At 48.2% G+C, this 19791-nt stretch overlaps 1 long non-coding RNA gene across 2 annotated transcripts in view; it reads right to left on the minus strand.

Annotated features, from left to right (window-relative positions):
* LOC127477978 (uncharacterized) overlaps window positions 1-12463 on the minus strand; it is a 45330-nt gene extending 32867 nt beyond the window's left edge. For both annotated transcript variants that reach the window (XR_007907082.1, XR_007907081.1), the window contains exon 1: window positions 12071-12463. This is a non-coding gene — a long non-coding RNA (uncharacterized LOC127477978). The remainder of the gene's footprint in view (window positions 1-12070) is intronic.
* Between the last annotated feature and the right edge of the window lie 7328 nt (window positions 12464-19791).

Below are 19791 nucleotides of genomic sequence, written 5' to 3' on the forward strand. Positions count from 1 at the left end.
GCCTCCTTTGGACCCCAGACTCAGCCCTTGTGCAGCTCATAAGTTTTCATAAACCTCAAGTACTAGCCCAGAAAAATCAAGAGCCACTCAATGGGCTCAGAACTCCCACATGCTGAAGTTGGACCCTTCAGCACATTTTACCACAGGTCTCAACCTTCTTTGGGAAATGATTAGGAAGTGGTGTCCAGGCTGGTCGTGGCAGAGGTGAATGTAGGGATTTGCCTGTGATCCAGGCAGCTCATCTTAACCTGCCTGGAGGTTTGCAGTGGATCCTGATCCCTGGCTGGCAGCAGGGACAGCCAGCCTGCTCTGAAGCCTTGAGCTTCCCAAACGCAGTGTTGCAGTCTGAAGCACAGCTGGGCACAGACCTGCTCTTCAGCACAGGCACTTTCTGAACCCAGTGCTGAGTGAAGCAGCAGCCTGGCAGGGAAGCAATGCTGCTACCTGTGATTTTTCACACCTTCACAACCTACACCAGCTCCCACGCTCTCCTCTGCTTCCCAGCCACTCTTTGTGGGATATAACAGAGAATGTGATAAAACATCTGATGATGCAGGTGGCACCATCTGCTCCCTCACCAGCTGCTGCTGCCACTTAACCATCTTTCTCTATGAAATATTAGAAAACCAAGGTGACCACACATGAAGCAGCTTTCAGATGGTCCCAGCACAGGAGAGAGCATTTCTCTTGTTAGCAAGCCCTGAACCTACAGCCACCAACTGTCATTCCTTTCCTATAAGCCAAGTTCTGGGTGTGATATAAAACTTGTCACCAGTGAAATTTAACCAGTTCCCAGAGTGTCCATTGTGCCTCTACCCACAGATTTATTGCAGAGCTGAACATCAGACCCTCCACATAAATCATGAGACTGTGCAGTGCAGGGGCTGGAGTGACCACACTGAGGAGCACTTCAGCCTCTGTTCCCCTGAGGAGAGAGAATTAGGCCTGTTCTACACTCTGGATCTGTCAGATTGATGCGTGGTCTCTGGGCATACAGCCTGCTCAGACTTCAAAAAGCATCCTTAGCTGTTGCAATGATTCCACATGAAGTTCTTGCTGATGTTGTCCTTCTGCAGAAACATGTGTGAAGCGAGACATACCTTACCCACCACCTGAACTTGTCATTCCCATGGAATCTAGTTTTGATCTCAGATTCTACTGTGAAAGATCAAGGAATTGAAAGCTGAAAGAAGGTAGCAAAAAAGCTGCTAAAATGAAGAGTAAACCAAAGCCCTAAAATTTAGGGGTGACGTAATTGCGTAGTTTTTAAACATAAAAACAGTGTTGGCACTGTGGTATCCAAGGTATCCTCAAGGGCAGAAACTGGAATGGGTCTTGGGCTTTTCCTGCTGCCTGTATATCCAGGATATTTCGTATCGAGGCAGGAATGGTTGAAATGGTGATTAGTCATTATTCAGATAAGACACTGATGATATCATGCAACATTTCACAGTTATTTCAAATATGTCTGGTCTTAAGGGCAGATACAGTAATTTCTCAATAGTACAGCAGTGGCTAGACCCTGACAGCCCATCAGGACAGAGTCATCTGCTTTCCTCTATTAAAAGGAAGTTGGTATGTAGCTTCACCTCTTTATTTGCAATTTTTCTTCCCTTAAGAAAGCCTGGCTTTCATCCCTGCCAGCATCTCCCTTTTGCTGACTCCTCTCCAGGTGTGCTGGAAAGGGAGGCTGAACTGCAGAGAGCTCTTGCAGTTAAGTTTGAGCAAGCTTGTCAGCCAGATTTCAACCACACGAGCATCTACCAAATCCAAACTGCACTCTGTGAATGCAGCTCACTCAAAACCAGAATGAAATTATTTCTCTCAGTCTATCTGAGTAAGTCTGGATGTGGTTTATGACAATTTACAGAGCATTGTACCATTTGATTATTGGTTACCAACACCAGTGCTTCGAAGTCTGCTGTGAGAGGACACAAACACAAGTTAAACCAATTCCCACCTCACCAACACCCCTTTTCCAACAGTGGCAAGCAGAAGTTGCTCATAGAATATAAAGTTAACAGTCCTTCCAGACTCCAGCTCTGCAGCCCAGGGACTCCCTGAGCCAGAAAGGATCATTCTGTTTAATGGACATGGCTCTGGATAGTTCTCCCATGCATTTGTGTAATTGCATTGGAAGCTCCTTAAGTTGCCACTGTGGTTAAGGAGCTGAGCTGGGATGAGCTCCACCAGCCTCAGCTCAGTCCCTGTGGGAGGGCAGCACCCACATGCCACCACCTCACCATGCAGGGTCTGGGGACACTGCTGGGACCTTCAGTTCAGTGACTGGAGTTCAGTGGGATACCAGAGCTGCCAGGTCTGGCACCTGAACTGCTTTGCAAGAGCAGTGTGTGCCTACAAAAGAATATTACATGTGCTGGGATCAGAAGTGCTGCTCTCCAACAGTTAATCTTGCCCTCCTCACTAACTGCAATTCAGGGTGAGGACAGATCAATGGACAGCATGTTTTATCTTTCCTTTAACAAACAGCCCAACCAAAGGTAAAAGATCAGTTACATCCCTGGGCTAGAAAAAATTGCCTCCATTTTAAAACAAAGCCAGAAAATTGTAAGACACTGCTGAATTTTATGTTCAAAGGCTTTTCTTTGAGAGGTAGAGTGTAACCAGACAAAAGTGAATAACTAGACAAATGCCTCTCCCTCTCTGCCAGACTGACTCACTGGAGCTCTGCCTGGCTGGATACCACTACACCAGCTTTTGGGGGACAACTTGGAATGATCCTTTTTAAGAGCTCCTATTCCACTCAAACAGGGGGCACAGGATGTACCCTGAGTCCACGTGCTCAGGGAGATGAAGGCTCAGCCCACCCCCTGTCCTGGCAGTGCCCAGAGCCCCAGCTCTGAGCCAGCACATGCAGAGCACTGGGAGGAGCACAGGGCTGAGCTGCTGCAGCCCCAAAGCCCCCATCCTGCTCCCCCAGTGCCAGGGCAGGCTCAGAGCCCCCCACACCAGCCATCCTTGCCCAGGACACTGCTCCAGCCTCCTGGATTTCTCATGCAGAGCTTTATTGCCCCTCAGCACCCAGCTGAGCCTCCCCAGAGGAGGATGAGGAGGCACCAAACACCCCACAGACAGGGCCAATTGAGACAGGAAAGTCCTGTCTCCCCAGCTACAGTGTCTTCCTGCAGACCAGCATGACCCTGAAGCTCAGTCACATCTGAAAGTTGCACCTTTGGCACCAGCACACCTCATAACCCTTTTCCATAAGGAAAACTTATTTATGTGGAAGACTTATCCCACAGGGGTGCTAATCCCATCCCCAGGAGGAGAGCAGAGGAAGGATAGTACCTGGGTTTGCCACCTTTTGTAAACAGCTGCCAAACTCATCACTCAGGAGTTTACTTGTGATGTATTATTTAATAATATCTAGAAAATACATTATAGATACAGGGTCTTTTCTTTGCCAGCTGATTTTTATGCTATTGATTATTCTCAAAATCACTTATTGTGATTTTGCTCTGAAGCATTTAGTCTTTGGGCAAAGGTACCAAAAGCAGCTTCCCAATTTATAGTCACAATTTTTGCTTCAGCAGCTCATAGCCTGAATAAACCTTGCCTTTTGTCTACACCAGGAAAAGCAATTTTTTTATATGCAAAAATGCCAGGAGATTTGAAATGCTTTTAGAAATCATCCTCTATGTGAATGTGGGCATGTACACAGACACTTGATTAATCCATCCCTCTTTCGGAGTTTGATTTTGAATTCACCTTATGTGAAAAGATGTTGGAGGAACCTTGTGAACACTGGGCTTTCCTTCTGTTTTGAAATATTAGCAAGTTATCTAATGGCTTATTGTATTTCCCCTGTTATTAGTAGAACACTATTGAATTTTCCAGTGCCAGCACCTGAGTCCTGAGAGCTGCACAGAACGAGCCTCGTGTCTTCTCCTGGAAGACACTTTTGGCAGGTTACCCTAAAGTAACAAACTGCTTCCATCAAAGGCCTGATGATAAAGCAAATTAGTACCTCTGAAGGACTAGGGCAAACCAAATACTTAAAGCCAACAAAAACTTGATATAACATATAGCCAGGCTGTGGAGCTGCCCATTACAGGGCTACAGAAGTGACTAGTTTTGAGTAAATGATCCCTCTCTTCCCATCTTCCTGACTTTCCCAATCTTTATGGTATTTGCAGCCTTTTTCTGGCTGTTCTGAAGGGTTTTAGCTCCAAAAGGGCTGAAGGAAAAGGAGCTTTAAGCTTAAAAGCACTTCTAGTTCATACTCCAAGGAGGAGATCTGTGTTCTGGGTGCCTCTGCATTTGCTTCCCATGCTGAAGAAGGCAAATATCCCCAGGCTGTGGTAGTGCAAGGGTAGCCCAGAGCATCTTTGCTCTGTACTGAAGGTTCTCTGAAGCCCTTTGGAGATCTGCACCCCAAAAAGCAGCACTGAAATACCACCTTATCCAGGCCACCACACTGGTGTGCCCAAGTCACACCAACAGCTCAGGAGGCTCTGGCATTGCCAGCAGCCTCTCTCAGCTGCTTTGCTCTGTCAGAAGCTCCTTCCTTTCCCTCCCCTCCCTTTGCACAGGGATCAGCCCGTGCAGAGCTGTGGTTTGCTGACACTGCACTGGGAATTTCCTCACTTGCAGCTTTGGGCAGCTCTTTGCAGAAGTTACCAATGTGTGGCTGCTCCAGTGGCTTCCTCAGAGCCTTGCTTTTCCCATCCCCATCTCCTGGCTGGAAAGCCTCAGTCAGCTGCCTGAACAGACAACTTTAGGCTCCTTGCTCCTGCTGGTCACAGCCACCCCACTCCCCAAGCCGAGCTGCACATCCCTGTGCACACCAAGAGGTGCCCACAGTGAGTGGCACCAGCCAGGTGATTTTCCAGCCATGGTAAGAGGAGGAAGCAGGCTGTTGGGGTCAAAGCAGAGGGAGGTGGGTCCAACCCCTGTTCTTTTCAGCTGTAGCTATTGGAATGCCAGACTAATAAGCAATCCTAGGAATGCTCCTTTCATGAAATGCACCCCATCCTTGCTCTCTCCATTAAGAGTGGTGATACCAGGGGGAAATGAGCTTCACCCATGACCCACAGGGCTGAGGGCCTTTTCCCCGTGGCTCTTGCTGTGTCAGGCTGAGCTGGCACAGCCAGACCCGAGCAGGTAACAGCACTGTACACACATCTCAGGATGGTCTCTGCTAGACTGAGCCTTGGTGATCCCTGCTGTGATATCCCCTCCTAGTATCCTCTCCTGACTGAGCACAAAGCCTCATGGCTCATCTGTTTTGTCTGGGCAGTCAAACTGCAAGGCCAGCACTGATGCAACAGCCCCACCATTGTCCAGACACCTCCCCCCCTCCCCAGAGCACCCCCTGCCCACTCCCTGCCCACACAGAGCCTCTGGCCTGTTGTTCTGTACACCCCCCCAGCATCTCCATCCTGCCTGTTCAATGATTAACCTCTGGAGGTGCAGTTGTGAGAGCTGAGAGTTGCCACTGTCCCACAGTGAATAACAGGAGGGGATGAAGGTGCTTTTACCCATCAGCTTCAGAGAAATGCTCATAGCTCAAGACTGAATAAAACACTATCAATTTAAAAAACAAAAGACTGAGGGATATTTCCCTAAGATTAACAAGGTCCAGGAATCAAACTCAGCACTGGAAAAGCCCTGTTATGGCCAGTCATTCACAACTCCAGTTTGTCAGGAGCTAACACCACCTACACTGAGCATCATGCCCTTGGTACATGCCCTCGAGGTCTGAAAGTCCCATGAGAACCAATTCCCAGCACTGGGAGGCTAAGTGGCACCTTCTGCTGGTGCTGATTAGCCAGATTTCTGGCAAGGGTAGGCTCTTAAAAGTATATTGCACTGCCAGCATCATTTATTCACAGTGGTGGGGATGAATGGGGGCTTGAACACCCCTCCAGTACCCCTGTGCCACAGGATCTGCTGCAGGGAACCCTCCAGCTCCCCCAGCAGGAACCTCAGCCAACTTCTCCCAGGTACAAATCATGTCCTGACACTTCATGCACCCTCCCCAACCCCAGGACTTTGTTCTGGACCTGGGAAACGCTGAAAAGCAATGAAACAAACATTTCAGAGTCAGAGAAGGTGTCTGCAGAGGATGTAAATCTGCAGAGTTGCTGGAGCTCTCTTGCTTCATAAGAACCAGCTCGCCCATCTTGAGCTGATTCACTCTCCCACTCCTCTGGAGCTATTGCCTCTCTAAGCCTTCAGAGAAAAGTTAGACAAGACTTCAGATTTGTCCCCAGAGATAACCTCTAGAAACATTTTTAATCCCTGGAGCACTTTGCAAAACAGTATGAGTGTTGTACTGTGATTACACTGGAGGTACAGGAATGAAAGAATAAGGAGGTTTGGGTACTTGGAAAGGTCTAAATATTGTTTCAGTCTCATGCCTGGGGTGCTGAGCCAGCTCTGGTGAAGGCAGTGCATTCAGAGGGCACAGAGCAGTGCCACACAACACCTCAGTCCCAGGGCAGAGCAGTTCTTCAGCCATTATCTGATATGTGTGCTCAGCATCTCTTCTGCCAGGAGTAAGTGGACCTGTTACCTACTGCAGGTTGTCTCTGGAGCCACCACCAATCCCTTTCCACAGCACCACACAGTGGGGACACACTTGAACAGCCCAGGGACACAGACTCCCTGTCTCCTGGGCCAGAAACCACAGACCTGAGTGCTGGGGAAGAACCTCCTCCCCCCAGTAAAAATCTCTGCCAGCTAAATTGCCGTGTGCTCCTCTCCTTTGTGTCCTGGTGCCTGTGTCTGCCTCCAGACAGCAGCTGCCTTGGGAAGGCTCCCAGCACTGGGGCAGAGCAGGCAGTGTGTTCCACTGGCATGGTGTGTACAGTCCAGGGCACTGCTGGAATCACAGGTCAGTGGGAGCTGCAGGAATCCTCTGCCTCTGGGAAAATATATGCAGGCTGAAAGCAACTTCAAAAAACACATGTTTAACCTGAACTCTTATCTTTTATCCCTTTAAATATCCAAGCAGCCACTTTTGCAAGCCTGAAGCCTGGACTCCAGCTACATTTATTTCCCTCTTTCATCCCAGCTGCAGCTCCTCAGAATTTATCTCTATGGTTAACTTCCCCTTTCATAATATTAGCACAGTTGAAGCACTTGCTTTCCTGTTGCAGGCAGTGATTATATAGCAAATTAACCACAAGCTGTTCAGTCCAAGTCCAGCAGTTGGAAAGATGCTCCTCTGAGTAATGGTTTGTGTAGCTGATGTTTTCATCTGTAATTTGCATTTGTAATAAATGCAGAAATAAAAAATGGGATCTATATTTTAAAGAATAGCCTGGGATGGCGGGGACAGGCAGATGAGCTGATGGGGAGGGAGAGGCCTCAGGGGTTTGGAGGACTGTGTTCCAGAGCACCACAGGGAGGGGGATTACACAAACATGCTTCTGCAACACAAATCATGGGCTTCCTGCCCACCCTGATTTTACACAAGGAGAAAGGGCACAAAAAATTACAGCAGAAGTCCTTGCATGGCTTGTACTGACAGTGACACAGCAGCAGTTCCCACATGGGGCAGATGGGCTGTGTGCCCCCACCCAGGGCTGCAGGGACACAGCAGGCAGCCCAGCTGAGTCCTGCACACCCTGTGTCCTCCCTGCTGGTGATGGGGCAGCACAGCCCCTCTGCAGGAGCCAGGCAGGCTGTGTCTGTGCTGCTGAGCACTGGTCCTGTCTGTCTCTCACCTGCCCTCAATAACTGTTTATCACTGCTTTGATCCCAGTTTCTCCAGTGTAAAACAGGCCATGGTTCTCAGCCAGCACTGAGGAGCACACCAGGGCATGAACAAACACCTGTGCTAGTGATTCCTGCCATCACAACAGTCACAAAGGCTGGCAAAGCCTTAGGCAACACCAGCTCCTTGCACCCCTTCATCCCTCCTTCCCTTGCAGGTCTGCAGTGAGCAGCTGCCCTCTCCCAGGTTATCCCACACACTGGCTTGGTGTTCACCACTCAACACAGGACACCCCCAGTACCTGTGCCCTGCCCCAGGGAACTGCACTCTACCAGCTGGGGAAGGGGGTCCCTGTTGGGTGAAGATGGTCACAGCCCCCCTTGGATAACTCCTGGGAGATGCTCCCATTTACCCATAAATCCCAGGTTTTGGGGCACAGACCCACAGTCTCCCAGCTAAGGAGAGAAGGGAGAGCAGCAAACACCAGATTCCCTCCTCCTCCCCAGGGACAGCAGCAGACAGGCAGCCACAGGCAGCTCCCCAGCCCAGGCTGCAGCTGTGCCAGCCCATGCAGGGAACTCCAGCTCTGGGGCTGTTCCCATGTCCAGGACCTGCAGCCCCTGCTCATTCACTGATGTGGCACAAGGCAAGTGGCTCTGCTTCCTAGAGAAGACCCCAGAGTGAAGGGAAGGTGCCTGCCTCTGACTCTTCTTCCACAAAAAAAAAAAAAAAAAAAAAAGACCAGGTCACTGTTTATTAAATAAGAAGGAAAGTCCAGGAGAACCACTTTCTTAATAAGATCTTGGAACATAATTATTTGCTACAATTAGGAACCAAATGAAAATGTTCCCTTCTCACACATTGGAGAAGGCCAGCATTTTAAAGCTGATTTCTCTGATGTCAGGGACCAACTTTATCTTTGCTTCTGTGCAGCAGTGAGCACATTTTTCAGCACTGTACTGAAGCTGTTACTTAAAAATCACCACATATCTACATGTTATGGAGCTACTGAAAAAATATATTAGCCTTCCTAGATGGGTAACCCCAGACCACACTGCACAGGGCTTGAGCCTCCCTGCAAACCAAAATTCTCCTCCTGCAGTGATGCTGAAGTCCACACAGCACTGGGACATGCTCCACTCTCCCTTCACCTGGCTGCAAGAGGGTAGCTTGCAATGCTGGAATAGCTCATGTTTCTGGGCCCCTCCCCTGCCAAACACACAAACCCCCAGGCTCAAAAGGTACTGCAGTTTTAAGGACTTTCATCTGAGTTGATATCAGCTGAGCAGAGCCCTCCAGCTGCAGGAAGTCCAGGCAGAGCAAAGCAGATACATGTGGGATGTGCCTCCTGCACTGGGAAACAGGGGTTCTTCATCCAGACACCACCCTTGGTGGTCCCACATCTCAGTTCTACATGAAGTTATCCCAGATAATGCTCCTTCCTCCTGCTCTGCAGCTTTTAGAGGCCTCATGCTGGGGAGCTCCTGCTTTGTGGCCTCAACAAGTCAGAGGGCAATAAGTAACAAGGAGGTACCTGTGCAGGGGGACAGAAGGGACATGGGAAGGGAACTGTCCTAAGAGGCCTCTGGGGGCACCCCTAAAGGAATAAAGGTAAGAGATGGATGAACAGCATATGCACAGGAGGGAAGTTACACACATTGCACAGAGGGGAGAGGGGGAAAAAGAAGATTGAATCTTCCTGGAGACCAGTGAGATTCTATAAACATAATCAAAATGTAATAGAAACTTTTTGGAAATGCTGTTAGAAGGAGAAAGCATCAATCTTCATGGAACTCCACTCAACAGGCTTTCTCCAGCTAATCAATCATGGTCAGGACATGGGCCGTCCCATCTGTCTGTGCAGGGGACCAGGAGGAGATTGCAGAGTGCCTGGGCTGGAGCTACCATCTCAGTACCAGGCCATTCATCATGCAGGGAGGGGAGGGGGAGAAGGGAGAGAAGGAAAATAATGTATAACACTAATAAAGTTTCTCCCCCCTCCTTCATTCCCAACCAATTTTTAGTAGAGGAGCCCAATCCAGAGGGGTTGTCAGCAGGGGGGTGGGAAGGGGGATATGCACTGGGAAGGACTCTGGTTACGAGATGCACTCCAGCAAACAGAGACAAAGCCGTCATCTGCATTCCAGCCCCTCAGCACAGCCCACACTGCCACCCCAGCTGTGGGCAGCTGCACAGGACACCCCACAGGGCTGGTGTCCCTCTGCTCTGGAGCTGGGGAGGACAGGCAGGGACAGCACGGCTGGGGACAGGCAGAGGAGAGCCCAGGGACCCTCCCCAGCTCCTGCTGGGTGGGGAGGCCAAGGCTCTGCATGCAGAGAGCATGCACCTCTCCCTGCCATGCCAACAGCATGCACCTCTCCCTGCCATGCCATTGTAGGGGGGCCCTGAAAACGGGATAGAGGAGTCCAAGGACCTGCAGCACCCAGCCTGTTCCACCTGCAGCACAGAGTTCTTCATGGCCTGTCATACCAACATGTATGTGCACAGGTGCAGACTGGCACTGCCAAGAGGGAGTCCTGCTGGCTCTGAGCTGTTGTCCCAGTCCTCCCTGTGCAGAAGTCCCTTCCTTCCCCAGCTGCTCACTCTCCCTTGTGCTCACTCACCCTTTTTGGAGCCCCAGCATGTGCCTTACACAAAAAGCCCAAATCCCAGGTGCCATCTCCCCTGCACACCCTGGCAATGATGCAATGCAGCATCACCCCCTTTCTGTCCACCCTCCTCCTTCTAAACATTGAGGGTTTCTCCCTTCCCCCAGGTTTTTGAGGACAGTGAGCACCTGAGAACATCCTTTGCCAGAGCCAGTGCTGGTGATTTTAGGTACCACTGAAAGCTCTACATACAGCCAGGTTTGATGTGTTGTGTGCTGCTCTTCTCATCAGACCTCAGGGACTTGTCAAAACTCCCCTCACATTTACAAACAAGTAGAAAACCACCACAAGCTTTCTTCAAGGACTCCTTTGACCTCAGCGCAGACTCAGTACTCGCTGCCATTTCCAGTCCTTCCCCTGACATGCATCTGAACACAGTACTGATTCCTCTATAAAGAACTTTTTGGGCCTCGTTTTAACTACACAACTATTTTTCCTATTAGTGTTTCAGCCAACTTTTGAAGAGATTCTTGTGTATTCAGCACCAGGTGAATGTGGAACCAGCACAAATATTCCCACATCAATTCCTTAGAATAAAAGGCCATTTGAAATAGAAAACAAACAGAAATTTACGCCCTAAACATTTTTTGTTGCCCTAAATTTAATCTCGTGGATTGCTTGGGCTCTACAGGTGAAATTCAAAAAGTGGCAGTAAGTAGGTAAGAGATTTATTTTTTTCAGAATATTTCTTCTTCCAGAGCTATGACAACCCCACACCTTCCAGTAAATGTCAAAATTCTTCTCTTCCTCCATGGATAAAAATAGATGCCACTTAAACATGCAGCAACACAAGATTTTAGCCTCTACCGTAAGTGTAAATATAGAAACAAATTAAGTAGAAACATCTAGTGAATAATGTTGACATCCCTGAAGGTGAAGTTGCTTCAGGTTTAACTCTTGCAGGCTGGTCTGTGACCAGGTGGCAGGAGGACTTGGTTTAACCATTCTAAAGGATTTCCTCCAGGTTGCTGGTCCCACCTTGTGATGCTGTTTTTCCTCCTCCCTTCCAGCTCCCCACAACAAAGATGCCAGACTGAAATTTTCCTGGGGTTCATCACCATGAAAACACAACTCTGCTCAGGCTACAGACACAGCAACAGAGAAATCATAAACAGCTCAAAAACATGGAGTTGCTTAAAATTTACCAATTCATCAGTTGTCAGGAACTTAAAGCACTAACACGTGCCTCACAGCCACTTCACCTGCTCCTGGATGTGCACAGACTTTTTCCTCGTGTCCCAAGGTGCTTTTAACTATAGGGAGCAGTTCATCAACCCTGTACTGCCACAGCCTGAATAAAAGACACAGCTCAGCAAAAACCAAGCTAGAGAGACCACCAGCCCTGCAGGAGGTCCACTATTCTCTGCTGAACTCAGGTCATATTCTCCCCAGCTCTCACAATATAGTTTTAGAAGAGCTGCCACCATCAAGCCCTGCATAAACCCAAGCCAGGGATCATTGTTCGAGCCAGACCTTCCAGTTGTCCCTCAGAGCCTTATTTGAGAAGGCACACAACCCTGGACACTTCCTTCTCTGACCCCAAAAGCCAAGCACAAGTCTATGGGGTAGCAAACAGCCAACATGACCACGGCTCTTACTCAGAGACACATTTTCTTCTTCCAGGCAATAAGAGAACCCACCTCACCCCAGAGAAACCAGAGAGGACACCCAGCACAGGTTCAGCCTTTCAGAGCACAGCATTCCCCAAACACTGTACCTCTCCTGAAGATCTGTCCTTCCTGCAGCTCCTCTCCAAGGCAAACCAGCCCTCTGTGCTCCAGTAACTCCTTTATATGTCATCCCACTCCTTCCTCCACCTGGGAGGGTCAGGGACCAGCTGAGGTGGCCCCAGAGCTGCCCTCCTGGGGGACTGGGAGCAGCTGCTGCGGGGTGTGTGTCTGCAGAGCCTCTGCATCCCAGCTGAGCACGATTCCAGTTTGCCAGCCTGGCATGGCCAATTTAGGCAGCAGTGTTAGGGACAGGTTTCCTGCAATAAACCCCTTCTTTAGTTGCTATGCCCTTTTCTCAAACCATAACCTTCCTCCCTAATTGCCATGAACATAAATGACCTCTGGTGTAAAGTTTATTATAATGGTAATTGAGCTGCAGAGTTTTAATAATAACCTCCTGGATTTTCCACTTGATTTCCTGATTTGCTTTATATTTCCAGGAACACATATAAGGGTCTGAGAGTTCATCAGATTGTTTATATCAAGTCTGACCATGACCCTCACTGGTTCTCCAGGCCAGTGTCTCTCAAATGGTCAGGTGCATCCAAGCTTTTGGGTTTCCAAAGGGTTCCAGGAATTGTGGCAGTGTGATATGGCTTTCACATACTTACTGTGGGATAGGGATAGCTGACTCCTCTTGGCAAACTCAGCATTTCACTTTCCATCTCAACACAGGCAGCTGAAGTGCAGATCCCATCCTGGTGGAAGGAGGGGACACATCCAAACAGTGACATGGTGTAACTGGGAAGGAGCTCAGTATTGAAAAGTCAGGCAACTTATTGCCCTGCAGAAAGCTGAGAGAAGAAAACACATTATGTAAACTGCTGGAGGAATTTAAATACTTAAAGCACTGGAGAGAGAGTGGATCTCCAGGCTCTGTTGGACTTGGGTCCAAAAGGAAATTTTCAAGGCAAGAGAGGGAGATCCTCTCTCCAGCCCAGTCCAAGCCATCCCCATGCAGAGATCTCCATCTCAGGTGAAGACTTGTCCTGTTTTTTCAGGAAGCTAAACAGCCAAAAAAATCCCATCTTTTTTAAAGATTATTTATTTTAAATGGAAGACTGTGTTTTTACATTATTGCTAATAAAGAACACCAGTAATTAATAAATGGTAATTTTGCCCCAAAGCTTTCCCTTTTCCATGTGTTTATTTCTGTGTTATAAATGACATCCATTTCCACAACTCACTAAATTGGTGGATGAGGAAAAGAGTCCAAGAAGAGCCATAATCCTCAAGGGGAAGAGCAAGCTGTTGTTCCAATCAAGATGTATCCTGACAAGTCAAGTTGGTGAAACCCATTAATTAGCACTTTTGGAAACAGTTGCAAAGTTAATTATTCTTCTTTGAGATGAAAGAAAGCTAATTTCTGGCATTTGCTTTGACAGTGACACGCGCTAACATTTTTAGAGCTGACATGCCTCAAGATAAATGATGCTCTGAAGTGTGCGTGCAAACATTTTGACTGGGAGCTACTGTGGGGAGCTGACAGCACTGGCACCTCTTACTGCAAATATTTTGCATCTGCTGGGATTGTGATCAAAGTTTGGAGGCTGAGAGGAGGGTGGGGAAACTTCCTTTTCAACTTCAGGGAGGGTGTGGGTGACTGGCTTTGCTTGGGAGGCGATAACATTGCGCAGGCAACACAATCTATTCTATCTAGGTAACACCAACGGGGAATGCAAAGCTTTCTAGCTAACTGTGCTGGCAAGAACAAATCCATTTTTATACTACTGGAATTGCTCTGCTCAAGGATCATCTCCTCTTCGTGGGTTGGTAGCAGCAGATGAAGCAGAAGATCTCCAAAAGGAAGTTCTCTCCTGGTGTGATCAGGTGTCAGGATCAGCTCGTGTGTATTTGAAAAGGCAAGATTTGGGATGTGGAAACTCAGTAAAACTCTTATGCCAAACCTCAGTGTCCTCAGTGGGAAGAACATCAGTGTGGTTTGGGATTTAGTCCCAAAAGCCCTTTTGCAATTTTGGAAGCTGCCTTGATCACGTCCTGCATGTACAAGGGCAGTGAGGGGAAGGGTTTATCTGCAACTGAAGTCATTTAGGCCTCCTTTTAAGAATGCATTTTGATCCAGGATTGCACCAGAACTCCCACTCTGCTAAAACTCCAATATATGCCTGAAACCTGGCCTTCCCTTTGCAATTTTTAGGGAGTTACAGATCCTCCTTTTTTTCACTCCAGCTCTTTCTATCACTGGTGTGACTCCATGACTGATCCAGGCTGAATTCTGGGACTCTGGTTTTTCAGTTTCAGTTCTCATCTCTGAAAGTCTGAGGGATGGATATGAGGTGAGTGAGGACAACGTGCCTGAAACGCAGGAACTGTTTTCCCAGGAGCTTCATTGCTGGAAGAACACACTGCACCAGAGCTGCTATCTGGAGAATCCCAGCGTGGCAAGCACAAGAGCTAAATAACTAACCTGAGAAGGTCAAAGTTTTTCTGATGGGTTACAGAACATCCTGCTCCTCCGAGCCATGCCCGGGTTGGGTTCGCCGTGGGCTGGGCTGGTAGGGGAGGATGCTCTCCATTACACCCCCTCAAGTGTGCTCAGCAAAAAGCACTTTGGAGCAATCTTGCCCTAACAGACAACCCTTAACAAATTCTCAGCCCAGTTCATCATCTGGGGGCCAAACCACCACTTCAGGAACCTGTTGCTCCTTTGACAAGATTCTTCAGAAATAATAAGTGCAGGCGGGTACATGAAGAAAGGAAATTGGTGGTAGAAAAAGTATTTCATTTGCTTTTCAATCAGCATGTGGGGGGGACAAAATAGAGCTGGGAAGGTGATCTAAAGGACTCCTTAGTTGGTATGTCATTCACAGGCTACAGGGCAACCAAGGATGTGGAGGCACCGGGTTCAGAGGGCTCGGTCCGACCTGGGAGGCAAACACTACCTTTTCCTCCAGGGAGCCAAAAAAAATGACAGGAGCTGGCGCGGGAGTCCCTGCAGACGAGGCGTGCTGTGCTGAGGCGGTTTAGAGAGGACAAGGCACGAGGAAAGAGAAAACAATGAAGCCGATGAACAATCGCTGCTCCGGCGCTGCTCCGGGCAGGGAGGTGGCACTCCTGAGCCGAGGCTCAGCCCTGCCGCGCTCCCTTCGCCCGCTCCTCGGCGTGCAGAACACTCATCGCCCCGCACATTGCAGGGATTATTTTCTCTTGACTGCTAATGGTTTTAGAGACTGTAATTGGGGGTAGTGCCTGGTAATTTAGTGCCAGAGGGGGAAGGTACCCGGACGGGAGAGGAACTTTCTCTGTGGGCACGCAGAGTTATGGCAGGGATGTTGGCAAAGGGGGAGACCACTTACCAGTTCCTTTTCTGTGCTGTACTGGAAGGTTTAAGAGCTTTAGAGCATTTTTTAGTCAATGTAAGCAAGAAAAGATTTGTTCATTTATCAACAAATCTACCCTACTCTGTCTCCTTTTGCAGCATTTGTGATAAAACCAGAGTTCACTTAATAGCTGCAGGAGGAAAGCTTTCACTCTATATAGTGAAAAAAAAAATCAAAGATTAAAACAATTTACTTATTATGACTGCTGCTGCGTTGAGTTATTCCCTGAAATTATTACTTTTAAACCCACTGTCTGATAATTTGCCCCATTTATCTAAGTATGATTTAAGTCAGAATATTTATCAGCCTTGGATTAGGGTATTAGCGGTTGATTTATTTAGCAATGCATATATTTATTTACATTTTAGCTTCCAAGTGAGTCATTCTTCTGCCTTTGCAGTCAAAGGTTAAACAGTTTGATCCATCCTGGGGCGGACACAAAATGTGGAATAAACAAGTACAGGGAAAGTGCAGGCCATGAAAAGCAGGATTGACTCTAACAGACAACACTCATTCTGTGTTGCAAAACCAGTCTGTACAGTAACACAATTTTTGTACCTCCAGATAAGCAAATTACATATTGTAATTCTTGTGGTGGGGTGAGAAAAGAAAATACGTATGAAATTCAAGGGGAAAAGAAAGGTAGGAGGAAGAAATAGATGTTGCTGTGGTTGGAAACCCTTGGAAATGTGAAGCTGGGTCCAGAATATGGAAGGAAAATAAAGCCACCCCCAGATATGTTGTGATTATTTATTTTTTCAGGCCTCTCAAGTCCTTGTCCTGGTGTGTGGAGAACATTCTTGTGATTTTTTCACATGTTTTGGGCTGTGAGGACCAGCACTGGATCAGGAGAGTGAGTGCTGACAGGCAGCACGTGTTGGGCCACCTCTGTCCCCACCACGACGCAGGCACGGGGGTGGCTCCCACCTATATGAGCACATCTCAAACTGCTGTCCAGCTTCATGCTGTCTGCTTCCCTCCTCTGCCCAGAATTCTGTTTAAAAGATGACAGAGCCCAATTAACCTTCCCTGTTCAAGTGGGGCAGCTGGAGGGGGACAAACAGCCGAGTGTGACACAGGGAAGTGGCTCCACACTGTGACCAGCCCTACTCTGCTCCTGCAGGGACCACTTCAAAGGACAGAGCAGGGAGAGGGCAGTGGGCATCCAAGGAACTATGTTCCCACCATTTTCTCCTTCATTTGGTGCTGTCCTGGGCAGCCTGGCTGTGCCTGGATGCTCAGAGCTGGGGGACACCAAAGGGCAGAGGCCACGAGTCCAGGTACTAAGTATTAACTCTGCTGAACAGCTTGAAGCCAGCCCAGATGAACCCAATGCTCTTAGAGTTCTTTTCCAACCCAAATGATGCTATAACTCTATGGTAGCACTGCTGTCCCCAACCTGGCTCCTACAGCTTTTGACTGCAGACTAGAGGTTTGGGAAAGTGGATGAGTGCTCTCCAGAAGAGGAGTGGGAATCAAACTGGAGCTGTTCAGGCAGGAATGGAGAATGGGACTTCTGAGCTCCTGCCTGGCACTGCTATGTCATGATGATAATGGTTCCCTTTGGGAATACATCAAGGTCTATTTATCAGTGTTTGCTGAGAGCTTTGGGATCCTTGAACAAGGTGCTCTGAGGGTTGTGATAAATGGCCTCCCTCACACTGGGCTGTGATGGCAAACACATTTCTCTTCTGCAGTTCTAGAAATAAACCTCAAAATTTTGTCAATCTGGAATCTATTTTATGCTTTATATATACATATATTCCTCGATATAGTTCCAGTAATTAACCATTAGATATTTTATATATCTTTTTCTCTCTGTCTAATTTATTTCTAATTAACACAGATTCAGGATTGTATTCATTACTAGTGCAGAGGGTTACTTATTTCTACTTGTATAATTGCAGTCATGTCCTGGCTCTGACCTGGACCCTTCTCTGTTGGATAAAAGGTAAAGCACAGAGAAACCTAAGTCCCTCTCACTGATCTCTTGTGCACAGAATTCAGTGCTTTGGAGGGATAGTTCTTCTGTTAAAATCATCTTATTGGGTTGTGCATGACTGAGCAGAACCTGCCTTTTTTGCATACACAGAATCCCAGAATGGTTTGGGTTGGAAGGGACCTTAATGCTCATCCAGTTCCAGCTCCTTGCCACGGACAGGAACACCCTCCCCTAGCCCAGACGTGATGACTGCAGACTGTCCTCTCTGCTCACTGGGGATGTTGAAACCAGCCTGTATGTGCCAGGGAAATAAGGATTCCCTGGGGCTGGCCCCTCCAGGTGTGTATCAGCCCAGCTGAGCAGGTACAAGGATCAAGTCTGGCCCAGGAGGGATTACAAATCTTTCTCCTAGGAAGGCTGTTTCTATCCCTTTAGGAGCCAGGCCAATTGTCCACGCTGAGGCACAAGCCCACCTGCAGGGATGAGCTCTGGGTGCTGGTGGGGGCAGCCAGGCAGCCCCAGGTCCTGCTCCCACCCTCAGGACTGCCTGTGCCAGGGGGAGCAGCCACGACTGGCAGAGTGTGAAAAAATTCCAAACAGGCAAAATGACCCAAGGAATCTGGAGTGAGGAGGAGGTGGCCACATGCACAGTGCTGGGCTGGGAACCCGATAGCAGCATCAACAGGGGCTGATTTCAGCAGGCACAATGGATGCACCGGGGTGTAAATCAGGAATAATCTCACCAGGATGAAAGGGAAATCAGTACCAGGCAACATCAGAATTGGCCTGCTGACTGACAGGCATCCCTTGCTTTTGGTCCTCTGTTAAAAGATCAGTTTGTATTATATTGCAACTCCTTTCACAAGGGAAAAAAGAAAAGGCCGCTCTGGTTTTCTTGAAGGGCCTCAGAGATAAAGACTGATCACATTTCGCAGTAATTGGACCTTCATATCTATAATTGCATTGATTTCTCCTAAGTTTCAGGCATTGACTCTGGTGAGTGAGAGCATTGCAGCAGGGTATGGCTGCCAAGAATCCTTCTGCATCTGGGAGGTGTCAGGCTGGGAGGCTCACTGTAGTTTGGTAACTGGCATTGAAAATTGCTTTATGAACAGTTTAATGCATTTAAGAGGGTAATAATTTCAGATCCTACCACACGATTTGTTGCAGTGGTGCAGAAGCGTATCTAAAAACTTCCAGGGTGAAGGGAGGTAGGGGAAGGAGGGAGGAGAAGAAGGGAAAGAGAAGGGAGGGAGGCATTGCAAGGGGGTGGAAAACCTAATTGTTTTAATCATGCTTGATATTACACTGTGAAATTATAATTAACTTAAGAAGTCAGTCAAAACCAGTTAATAACTGCGGTGCAATGTGGCTGATTTGAAGTGGTACACGGAGGGGAGAGGAGACGATGGCAGCAAAGCTGCTGGGCTTGACCCTCGCAGGCTGAAGCAGTGCAAGGGCCCCCCAGGCAGTTTGGAGGCTCTGCTCGAGCAGGGACCAGCACACACATCACCAGCTAAGCTGGTGTCACGAGTACTTATTCCCTCTAACACTCCTGATGGTGGATTGGGAAGCACTTTCCAAAGGAGGATCACCAGCAAGCTTCCCAGCAGATGGATAGGGGAAACTGAGGCACAGAGAGAGAAAATGGTTTGTGAAATGCCAGCAGACCACTTCTGGAGCCAGGGAAATGGATGGCAGCTGATGGCAGGAAGGATCAGGCCTGACCTTCAGCCTGTGCTTATGTGGCTCTTAAACGGGAGCCTCTGGAGATTACTCAGTTTGTTCTTTAAACATCCCTTTTCTTTTCCTCATCAGAGGGTAAATATTTTCCAGTGGCTCCGTTGCAGTCAGAAGAAATGCAGGCCTTAAAATGAGAGTGCACATGTGGGCAAATTCCAGACTTCTTCACCCATGCAGCTGTACTAAAATATCTGGGAATACAGACAAGTGGGAGCAGTTAGAGCCGTGCAGTCTTCATTCCCCATATACTGTGTGCACGTGGGTATAACAAGGGTTAATGAGCAAGCAGGCTGGGATAACAAGAGTGTCTTGGTGGTATTAATATCCCAAAATACATATATAGATATGGGTAGTGCTGAACCCTATGGGTGGCTGACAGTGATAAGGGCAGTGACACTGCGACTGTTTACGAGGACTGGAGCAGAAATATTTGTCACAGGGAAGATGCACCCAGGGGAACTGTGTGTGTGCCAGATATTCCTGTCACTGACTGCTGTAGCAGGGCAGCAGCACAGATATTTACAGTCTGGAGGATATATTGGGAGTGCTGGGTGGTGGCTAGATATCAGCATGGACAGAAAAACAGGAGAGGAAGGAATTAGAGAGGAGTGTGGGAACAGGTCTGAAATCTCTCCTTAGGAGATGTGTGCTGGAAGCCTGCAGTTGATTTGTGGGTAGCTTT

Source organism: Manacus candei, unplaced genomic scaffold (assembly GCF_025592945.1).
Source record: "Manacus candei isolate 608988 ecotype Guabito, Panama unplaced genomic scaffold, ASM2559294v1 h1tg000057l, whole genome shotgun sequence".
In the NCBI taxonomy this organism is placed as follows: Eukaryota; Metazoa; Chordata; class Aves; order Passeriformes; family Pipridae; genus Manacus; species Manacus candei.